At 35.0% G+C, this 12,200-nt stretch overlaps 1 protein-coding gene across 1 annotated transcript in view; it reads right to left on the bottom strand.

Annotated features, from left to right (window-relative positions):
* The window catches only part of LOC106088906 (putative protein kinase C delta type homolog), a 171,712-nt gene extending 169,477 nt beyond the window's left edge, over positions 1 to 2,235 (bottom strand). The window contains exon 1 of the mRNA XM_013254619.2: positions 2,009 to 2,235. The gene's annotated coding sequence lies outside the window, so the exon portion shown is untranslated. The remainder of the gene's footprint in view (positions 1 to 2,008) is intronic.
* Between the last annotated feature and the right edge of the window lie 9,965 nt (positions 2,236 to 12,200).

The following is a 12,200-nucleotide window of genomic DNA, read 5'->3' as shown; positions in this document are numbered from 1 at the left end:
AAAAGAATTGGACCTAGATGACTTCCCTGCAAGACACCAGATATGACATAAATTGGACGAGACAAACAGCCTCCAAACAAGACACGTTGCGATCTACATAATAAGTAGAACGATATCCAGTGCAGAAGAGTGGGTAGAATCCCAATTTCGTTAAGTTTCCAGTTTCTCGAAAAGTTTCGGAATAGCACTAAGCTATGCTATTCCTCTATATTCTTCGACATTGACTTTACTTCCCTTCTTATAAAGTGGTATGATAAAGCTATCCTTCCAACGGGTGGGAAAACATCCAGACATTGATGAGTGATTAAATAAATGTTTCAAAGAATATACAATGAAGTCGCGCAGTTTTTTATGATGGAACATCACATCTACTTCGGCACCGCCGTAACCGAACACCAGTTTTGAAATAAAACGAAAAATAATACTGGCAAATAGATGCCACTTTCGATTGAGTTAGCAGTTTAGAAACAAGGCCATATCTCGACTGGCGAAGGTTACACTACACAAAACACTGATACTACCCGAGGCATGGGTACTCATGAAAGCAGACGAGGCAGTGCCTGGAGTGTTTGAGAAAAAGATTTGCATTGATGGAGAGTAGCGGCACTGTATGAAACATGAACTGTATGACGACGTTAGCTTAGTTAAACGTATCAATATACATCGGTTGCGTTGGTTAGGTCATGTTGGCGGAATGAAAGTAGAAGCTTCACCGAAGCAATCTTTTGAAGGCGATCACAATGAAACACGCAAACCGGGACGGCCAAAAGTTCGATGGAAAGATCAAACATAGAATAATGGATAAAAATTGTTATGCTATTTTAGCTATATCAAGTTATGGACCGATTCCGACCATAAATGAATTGAATGTTTGTGACCATAGTTGAAGTCATTGACTAATATTTTAGTTCATTCGGATAAGAATTGCGTCTTTTAGGGTTCAAGAAGCGTAATCAGGAGATCGATTTATATGACAGCTATTTCAGGTTATGGACCTATTTGAACCATACTTAGCACAGTTGTTGGAAGTCATAACAAAACACTTCATGCATAATTTCAGCCAAATCGGGTAAGCCCTACCAAGGCCTCAGAAGTCATGATCACAGGTCGGTTTATATGGCAGCTATATCAGGTTATGTACCGATTTAAACCAAACTTAGCACAATTATTGGAAGTCAAAGCGGAATACTACATGCAAAATTTCAGCCAAATTGGACTAAAATTGCGGCTTCCAGGGGCTCAAGAAATCAAATCGGGAGATCGGTTGATATAAGAACTATATTAGTTTATAGATCAATTTGGACCGTACTGTCCAAACAGTTATTAGAAGTTATAACAGAATACAACGTGCAAAATTTCAGTCAAATCAGACAAAAATTGTGGCTTGTATGGGCTCAAAAAGTCAAATCGGAATATCGGTTTATATGGTAGCTATATCAGATCATAGACCGATTTGGACCGTACTTGCCAAGAACACTAAATGCAAAATTTCAGCCTAATCGAACTAAAACGTATAGGAGCTCAAATCGGGAGATCGATTTATATGGGAGCTATATCTAACTCTGAACCGATATGGCGCATTTGCACTCCCCAACAACCTACATCAATATTGGGTATCTTTGCAAAATTTCAAGCGGCTAGCTTTACGTGTTCGATCGCTATCGTGATTTCGACAGATGGACGGACGAACATGGCTAGATCGACTCGGAACGTCATGGCGATCAAGAATATATATACTGTATGGGATCTTAGATGATTATTTCGAGGTATTAAAAACGGAATGACTAGATAAGTATATCCCCCATCCTATGGTGGTGGGTATAAAAATGTACAAAGAATTAGAAGTTACTAAAAAATCTGTTGCAAAATGTTTTTAATTAAAAATATTTGTATCTGAAAACTTATAAAAACAATAAAACAATAAAAGTTTATATTTTTTTTATATGTATTTTCAATTATCATCATTTCAATTTTTCTTAAATTATTATTGTTATTTGCTTTAACTCACCTTGAAGTAGAAAGATCGTTGTCTCCGCCGTGGCTGTTTCACGCAAATATAATGGAAATGTCTCTTCAATCAGTCGAATGTTATTCACAGCAATTTTTTATTGTTTTTATTTTATTTTAGAAACAAAAATTCTTTTCATGGCGAACCAAACGTAGCAATTTCATTCATTCAAAAACTTTTACTTTCAAAAATATTTCTATACCTTCCATTTAATTTATTTTTGTAGTTGTTGTCAATGCTTTTTCTCCTCCCGTACACAAAATTGAACAAGTAAAGAGAAAACTGGGATTTCGCTCAAACAAATTAAAAAAAAAACACGTTCACTAATCTTCGAGCAGCATTTATTCTTTATTATTCTCGTCGGTTTTTGTGAGATTAGTGAGGGTAAATATGAAAACAAATTTTTTTATGATCGCGGTGAGCAATCGCACAAGAATGCATGTATTAAAAATTATAAAAGAATACAATTATGTTTCTTTTTTCACTATAAAATATAAATTGTGATTATCAATGGGGTGGGTGTGCTGGAATTGTTGTTGTTTTTTTTTTACTAATTATCCATTCACTTTCTTCTAGTTGTTGAGAAATTTCGAGGAACACAGGCTTGATTTTGCAATACATAAAGATTGCTACAATAGAAATACAAAATAATTTTTGAATTTTTTGTTGGGTCAATATGACGTCACCGCCTTTTGTTTTGTATACACAAAGTGTTGACCACGTATTCGGAATACTGGGATCGATACAGGTGGATTTAATTGAGGTTGTTGGGCATATAGATATACTTTACGAAATGAAAACCAACTATGAACACTGGCATTTCACGAAGCACTGCTAGATACATACAAAAACAACTAATTTTTTTGTTATGTTATTTTGAGAATTTTTTTTTTTTTATTTTTAAAAATTCACACTTTTTTGGAATTATTTGTATTTCTTATCCAACTTGTGGATTCGCCTGGAATTTCAATGTGAATACAATTTTCCATGTTTTTGTTTTATACAATTTTATTTTCTTGATTTTCTTTTAATACTTTATGTACATATTATTTATACACTTTGGCAATGGTTTAATTGAACATTTTTCTTTCCGATCTGATCTGTTTTGGATCACTTTTTTCCTTGATTTTGTTTGGTGGGCCTATAATGGCCCTGATACATTTGTATTTTATAGGCCACAGTATTCACACGAATTGTTGCCACATTTCGATGTTGTTGTTGTGGTTTCCTCTCCGCCCGGCCTTCTACACGTATCGATATAATAGGTTTTCCGAAATCATTTCGCGCTGTCCTCAGGTCTGCTGTTTGTGTTCGACGGCCCGTTCTTCAATATCTCCGCACATTTGTTCAGTTGGAAATATGGACCGTATCTAAAAGTGATCTCCACATTTCCTCAATCTCAATGCGACGCAACGACCGTTGATGAGCAGCGCTGTCGTAAGGAAAACGCCAAGAGTTGAGAAATGTTTTTGCTTTTCCTTTCCTTTTGTTGATTTTGTTTGGGAGGAAATGTACATTTTCTCATTTTCATGTTGTTTTTTTAGGCGTTTGTTTAGAGCATGGAGAAAATGTGGGAATTTTTGTTGAGTAAATGAGTTTTTTTATTTGCTTCGGAATTGTTAAATTTTTGTTTATATCAAAAATTCTCTAAGTAATATGGCTGTAGAGAACTTAAAATCATGGAATTACTGATGCTATTTGAAGATCATGTGGCTCTTAAGCCAATTAATGTACAATGGAGGAATTCTCCAAGGACTTTTTTTATATAATAAGCTCTTGCTAACAAAAATGCAGTTTCTAAAAACGAAAATTGAAATGGCATCATAAATATGCAATGTAGATATTCGGTTGCCCAAAAAGTAATTGCGGATTTTTCGTATAGTCGGCGTTGACAAATTTTTTCACAGTTTGTAATTGCATTCTTTCTTCTGTCAGTTATCAACTGTTACTTTTAGCTTGCTTTAGAAAAAAAGTGTAAAAAAAGTATATTTGATTAAAGTTCATTCTAAGTTTTATTAAAAATGCATTTACTTTCTTTTAAAAAACCCGCCATTACTTTTTGGGCAACCAATAGTTTGCTCATATTTTGTACTCATGTATTTACATATATTTTCAACAAAATGAAATATCAGATTATGGTATAATCACATGACTGTAATTAAACCTTTACGAACTTTGGAGAACATGCTTCATATCCATATGTTGAGGATTGTGGAATTGATATTTGAATTGAATTAATATTTCAAAGTTTAGTGGTTTACAAAACTTTCCAAATATGAATCAGTTGTTAAAGTTTACCAGCCATATTCAAAACAATTTACTAATAAACCATTAAAGTACACAATATTTACTAAACGATTATTTTACAATAAGCCCATTAAAGCATTTCGTATTCAAAAACCTACAATAGCAGCTGAATAACTAGAGAGCCATTCTTTATTTTGCTTTGGTAACCCTAGTGCCGAAAAAATGTTATTGCTTTGGTTTTGTGATAATTGGTTCCAGATATTATCCAACTTATTTGTTTAACAATTACTTAAAACAAGTAAAAGCGTACTAAGATCGCCAGGGCCGAATATACCCTCCACCTTGGATCGTATTTGTGTAGTTCTTTTCCTGATATCTCTTTTTAGGCAAACAAAGAATAAAAGAAAAGAATTGCTATGCTTTTGAAGGTACGTCAAGTTATGTTCCGAATCGGACCATAATTGAGGTGAAGGTTGGAAACCATAGTAAAAGTCATTAGGGGTTCAAGAAGTAAAATAGGGTGATTAATTTATATGGGAGCTGTGTTAGGCTATAGACCGCTTCAGACCATATTTAACACGTATATTGAGGGTCATATGGGGAGCCGTTGTACAAAATTTTAGCCAAATCGGATAATAATTGGGCTCTCTAGAGGCTCAAGAAGTTAAAATCCCAAGACGGATTATATGACAGCTTTATCGGGTTATGGACCGATTTAAACCATTCTTAGCACAGTTGTTGAAAGTCATAACGAAACACGTCGTGCAAAATTTCGACCAAATCCCATAAGAATTGCGTCCTCTAGCTTAAGAAGTCATAATCCCAGTTCGGTTTGTATGACAGCTATACCAGGTTATGATCCGATTTCAACCATACTTTGGACAGTTGTTGAAAGTCATTACAAAACACTTCGTGCAAAATTTCAGCCAAATAGGACAAGAATTTCGCCCACTAGTGGCTCAAGAAGTCAAGTTTTAAGATCGGTTTATATGGCAGCTATATCAGGTTATGGACCGATTTTAACCATACTTAGCACAGTTGCTGGAAGTCATAACGAAACACGTGCAAAATTTCAGCCAAATCGTATAAGAATTGCGCCCTCCAGAGGCTCAAGAAGTCAAGACCCCAGATCGGTTTATATAACAGCTATATCAAAACATGGACCGTTATGGCCCATTTATACTCCCAACCGACCTACACTAATAAGAAATATATGTGCTAAATTTCAAGCGGCTAATTTTACTCCCTGGAAAGTTAGCGTGCTTTCGACAGACAGACGGATGGTCGGACATTGCTAGATCGACCCAAAATGTCATGACAATCAAGTATATATACTTTATGGGGTCTTAGACGAATATTTCGAGGAGTTAAAAACAGAATGACGAAATTTGTATACCCCCATCTCAAATTTGTATGTATATATATTTGTATACCATCTCTCATTCACTAAGGACAAATGAATTTGTTCTTGCCACAAGCAACATGGATATAATAAGCATGCAATTTTAACATAAAACCAGTAAGGAAAGCCTAAAGTCCAGGGGAGCCTATGATATAATACCCTGCACCACCGAGTCTAAATAGATACTACTTTAAACACATAAAACCTGTTGAAATCTAGTCAGACTTTAATTTTGCATAACTTTTAAAAAACTGAATAGATGTATGTTTTTTTTATAGGACTTGATTGGTCCCTACATACTTTAAGGGCCATATCGGATGACCGACTTTGATGAAATTGATAGCACACCTACTTGGACGCTAAATAAAACACCTCACGCTAAATTTTATATTGACCCTTTAAAGGCCAAAATTTATAAAGATCGTACCAAAATTGTGGCGACTGCAGCCTTAAAAGGCCATAGGGGATGAAAGATATAAAGGGTGATTTTTTTGAGGTTAGGATTTTCATGCATTAGTATTTGACAGATCACGTGGGATTTCAGACATGGTGTCAAAGAGAAAGATGCTCAGTATGCTTTGACATTTCATCATGAATAGACTTACTAACGAGCAACGCTTGCAAATCATTGAATTTTATTACCAAAATCAGTGTTCGGTTCGAAATGTGTTCAAATTTTGACAAATTTTGTTCAGCGATGAGGCTCATTTCTGGTTGAATGGCTACGTAAATAAGCAAAATTGCCGCATTTGGAGTGAAGAGCAACCAGAAGCCGTTCAAGAACTGCCCATGCATCCCGAAAAATGCACTGTTTGGTGTGGTTTGTACGCTGGTGGAATCATTGGACCGTATTTTTTCAAAGATGCTGTTGGACGCAACGTTACGGTGAATGAACACATTTCGAACCGAACACTGATTTTGGTAATAAAATTCAATGATTTGCAAGCGTTGCTCGTCAGTAAGTCTATTCATGATGAAATGTCAAAGCATACTGAGCATCTTTCTCTTTGACACCATGTCTGAAATCCCACGTGATCTGTCAAATACTAATGCATGAAAATCCTAACCTCAAAAAAAATCACTCTTTATATGAGAGCTACATCTATACCTGAACAGATTTTCATAAAACTTTGCACAGGTATTGATAGGTCAAATAAAACATCTCTTGTTAAATTTTGTATGGATCGGACCATAATTATGGCTACTACAGCCTTAAACGCCTATATCGGATGAAAGGTATATATGGGAGCTACATCTAAACCTGATCCCATTTTAATTAAATTTGTACGCACCTGTTGGGACATCAAATAAAACATCTCGTGCAAAATTTTGTAAATCATGCCCTTTAAAAGGGCATATCGGATGGCAGTATATCTAATGCGAGTTTGATGAAATTTTAATTTGGTAAAGATTGTACTAAAATTGTGGCTTCTGCAACTTTAATAGGCCAAATCAGATGAAAGATATATGTGGGGGCTATATCTAAATCTGACGCGATTTTGATGAAATTTTGTACACGTATTAAGACGTCACACAAAACATCTCATGGTAAATTTTGTAAGGAAAAAAATTATGGATTCTAAAGGCATCGGATGAAAGATATATATGGGATCTATATCTAAATCTGAACCGATTTTAACGAAATTTTGCACACATATTGGGAAAACACTTCATGTTAAATTTGTTAATGATCAGACCAAAATATGGATCTATTTTAAAATCTGGACCGATCAAAACCAACAACTTTTATCCTCTGATCAAAACAGTGACTTGTGCAAAAATTTGTGAAAATCTGACATCAAATGCGACCTGTACCTTGATTACAAGAAAACATGGACAGACAAACAGATGGACATAGCTAAATCGAATTAAGAAGTGATTCTTAGCCGATCGGTACACTTATCCATGGGTCTAGCTCTTCTCGGTCTTAGCGTTGCAAACAAATGCTCAAAGTTATAATACCCTGTACCACAGTGGTGGTGTAGTATATAAATAATCTTTATTTTTACAAACGGGTGCATGGTTACATATTGGGTTTGTTTCATTTATTTTGCATCACTAAAAGTGCCCGGCTATTTTGTTACAAAATCACAAAATTTGCACAAATTTCTATCGCAACATCTCAAATTGCAATTATAACCAGCGCAACTTTAGAACAACTCTTATTCGTTTATAACTCATTAAATGAAATCTCAATGTATTCAAATAGATTTGCAATCAGCACACTGTACAAAAATGGACACTAATTACAAAATGTTTATTTTTGCTTTTGACTATTTGGGACTTTTATGGCCATGTTTCAAAATATGTATACGCGTTCCAAACTAGACGGCCAGATGGGCTTTGGGGTGTACTCTGAAGAATTAGAATTGGCCATATCGAGAAGGTTATTCTACCACTGCAGTGTGAAGAAGATCCATGCATTTAAGGAAGTGGTGGAATCGCTAAGATATAATGTCATAACGACAACTGGCATAAAAATCTTCTCAGACAGCCAGGCAGCCAATAAATCCTGGAGAACGTATTTCTGAATTAAAAACCCATCCTCTATTGTCGCAGATCTTTCAAGAGATGACTGAACATTTCAATATTCATCTGTTCTGGGTGCCGGGAGAGAGAGATATCCCAGGGAATTGTAATGCGGACGAGCTTGCGAAACTAGGAACTATCTTACATATTCCAGGGGAACTGGAATCTGTGGGTAATCCTCTAGCGACAAGTAAGCTAAGTCTTTAGGATCAGGCCCGAGGGTGGGGCTGTGAGCATTATACAATTATGTGGCCTAGTCTAGACTTGAAGAGGTCTACCGCTTTGCTTGAACAGACGTCTCAGTCATTGTGTTCGTCATGACAGTTCACTGTCTGATCGGCAAATATGCTGACAGACTTAAGGTTGCCTGAAACGGCATTTGCCGAAGCTGTGAGGACGTCGAGAAAGAAGAGACTATGGAACATCTACTGTGTCCCGCACTGGCAGTCATAAGGAGTTCTACTTAAGGTTCTCATTTCTTTGAGAACTTGTCTGATTTAGCGGTTGTGAACATTCGCAAGTTGTTGGGATTTTTAAAGCGATCTGGATTTTTCAACGGTAGGGACTGGAAGGCATCTTTCATCTACTGGTCCTGTGGTATCACAATGGACGAAAACGTTTAAGTGGCAGATTTACATTTAAACCTCACCTAACCTATCACTATATTGTATAGTGATGTTTAAATCGAACAACAACCCAGTTTAAAATCTTCAAACTAAACCTGTCCAGTTTTGTCGTTTTTTGTAGGTTCCTACCAAAGTTGGTATGTTTTTATCCTCTTAGGTTGCTAGGCTGATCTCAATTTTTGGTAGGTTTTTCCAACATACATATACGTTAATACCAAAACTAATTCACTTCAAGCTACGAAAATAGTATATCGCTTGACAAACCGTTTAACAATATAAGTGCCTTTATCTGAATCCCATATGATCTTTATTGGTCTATGATTTTAAGTTTGGATGTAAGGTGTACTTCATTCTTAAAATACTTTATTTCAGCCCAATGTTCTCATGATGTCTGATTTAGGGGTGTTTCGGGTGTTAGGCGGTCCCCTAGACACTTGACCCTGAAAAAAAATCAGCATCGTGCTCGTCTCTCAAATACCATTTATTTAAACCCCATATTGCCCTTGGTTTTAAGGGGAGTTTACTGGATGAGGCGTCCCCCAAACACATGGTCCCAAAATTAGTTATCAAATTCATTTTATAATCTCAAACACCTTTCATTTGAGCCACATATTGACATGCCCCTAAATACATGGTCCTGCATTTGGATATCAAATTCATCTACTCCTTATTTCAGCCCATAATGCGATAGTCGGTAAAAAAATGCTGTTTGTGAGGTGAGGTTTAGGGGTGGTCCCCAAACACTTGGTCCGACAAATGGATATCAGATACGTTTTCTAATCCTAAACACCTTTCATTTGATAGGTTTTGGGGTGGGGCGCCCACCCTAGGTATCCCATCCGAAATTTACAAATTTTTGTTTGTAGGTTACTATAAGAGATCACACAAAATTTCGCTTAAATCGCACCACCCATCTCCGAAATCTGGCGATTCTGAAAATTAGGGTAAGGGGGAGGGTCCGCTCCGTCTTTAGATATCAAAAAATTTAAATCCCTATTTTCATCAAGGGATCATTATGCACCATCAGTGAAAATTTCAAGAAAATCGGTTCAGCCGTTTCTGAGTCTAAAAGGAACAAACAAAAAAACAAACCTACAAACAAACACAACTTGATTTTTATATATAAATTGTATTCCAAATGAAAAGGCAATATGGTCAACTTTTTGGTGGTGGGTATAAAAACAAAAAAACATATTTTTGGCTTGTTGAACATTTGATAGGTTTTGGCCTGGTTGGGTAGGATTTTTCTTAAATTTTGGTAGAAAATAATTTTCTTGAGTGACAACACTGTTCTGTCATGGCAAATTAAATTAAAGTTAACATGTCATGAAAGATTGTTTCATGTAAATACTTTATAATATTTTCATGTTGTATAAAAGGGAAGTGGATTAACAAGTTGCGACAGTCTTAATCGTTCTCGGAATTTTGGTTCAATTCATTTTGTGTACTTATAAACAAAAACGGACCATTACTCACAGATAATTTTACGAAATTTCAAGGAATTTCCAAACACGCATATTGGTGTTTTTGCTTTAATAATTGCAAAAATTGCTTTGACATGAGTAAAGACTTATTCTTAATTGTATATAAAATAATTGTATATGGGGAAACAACCTTTAAACTGTCGATAATTGTGCATTTCAGCTCAAAAGAGTAAAGTTTTAACTATTTCTGCTAACTAAAGAGAAAAATGATTTTAGAAAGGAAGATTATAATGTCTATTGCTTAATGGTAAACCAATCAATTATACAGATCGAGCAATCTTCGAAGTTGTATACGATTGGTATCAAAACTAATAATTAATAATATTCAGCATATATAATAAAGCAATAGAATTTATTGTTGATTTAAAAAAAAACTAAATTACTGAATAAAACATTAACACATATATGCATTCCATGATAAAATTTCCACCCCCCGAAACTGTATTTTGATGAATAAAATAAATTTCATCTTCAATTAGTTTTGTCTTTGATCTTCTATTTTGGTTTTGCCTTTTATGAAAAGTACTTAAATATGTAAAATACTCTCATGTTTAGAGAAATTGTAACGCTCCCTATAAGTTGAATTGTGCGTACTTGCTCTTTATGAACTAGACTACATCCGGTACGGCATACCAAAGAGATGACCACATTACAGAATTTTCTTTTATTGTCTCATAGATATGGTATTTACCTTGAATTAAGCATGTAAAACACATTAAATGTATTAAAGGTATAAAAAATAATAAAAATTTATACAATAATACGGTTGTACACTAGGCTAACAAAACCAAAATGTAAATTTTTCTTAAATTTTAATTATTGAGAAAATTTTGAAAATTTTTCAAAAGTTTTAAAAAATTCATTGTGACTCATGTAGAATATGTTCTAAATAAAGTCTATGATTCTTAGCTTATCTTTTGCCACATTTAATCCACATCACTTTATGATGCTTTATGTGCGAATATGTTTTTGTTGTCCAATTCTTCATATTTCTATAGGTTTTACGACGCCTTTTCTTCAATTTGTTTATGGAAATTTTGTTGGTGGTCACCATCGCGCCACCATGACTCATTTATTCGCATACACATTTCATAAAGCGAATTGTAATAATTTATATCAACACCAACCCATAAACATGGCAAATATTTGTACGTCTGTCCATAGCCTCAAATACTTGCATACGTACATATAAATATTTTATTTACATTAGGGTGATCAATTTTCAATGTTCCAATGCAGTTGCAGAATATAAAAGGATTTTTTTTGCTATTATCTTTTTGGCAACACTGGTTTAAACAGCTCACGCATGTTTCGTGTTTTATTTCACTGTCAAACATCTTCAGTTTGGTCTCAGTGTTGCCACGCAGGAAAATTATTTCCTACCAAAATTCCAGTAAAATCCTACCAAACCCGACCAGAACCTACCAAATATTCTACAAGCTAAAATGCGGTTCGCCATTTGACCATTCCATTTACAGCCCATCAAATAATATTTTTCAACCCTATGAAGTATACATACTAAATCGTTATATCCATAGACGATCTACACATGTTCGTCCGTCTGTTTGTTGGAATCGCAGCCTAAAGCTCAAAGTTGTCTTATATTTTGATATAGCACCCATTATACCGATCACCACATAAAAAATCTTGAGTTCATTAATTAATTACTTAATTCAAGGGTTTGAGCCCCGAAATGTGCATTTACTAACCATTTTCGACATTGCAATGGACCCCTTAACATCTGAGTATAACCCGGATATGACCTTATTTGTATGCCTGGCCCACCTGGCTTATATCCCTGGTTTCCGATTAAAGATATACAAAAGCCGCTTTTTACCAATTACTAATGAAATTTGGAAGAGATCCCTTAATAGTCGCACCATTTACAGTCAATATCATAACTT

Source organism: Stomoxys calcitrans, chromosome 4 (assembly GCF_963082655.1).
Source record: "Stomoxys calcitrans chromosome 4, idStoCalc2.1, whole genome shotgun sequence".
Taxonomy (NCBI): domain Eukaryota; kingdom Metazoa; phylum Arthropoda; class Insecta; order Diptera; family Muscidae; genus Stomoxys; species Stomoxys calcitrans.
Note: the sequence above shows the minus strand (reverse complement) of the source record. Positions and strands in the feature narration are given on the sequence as shown.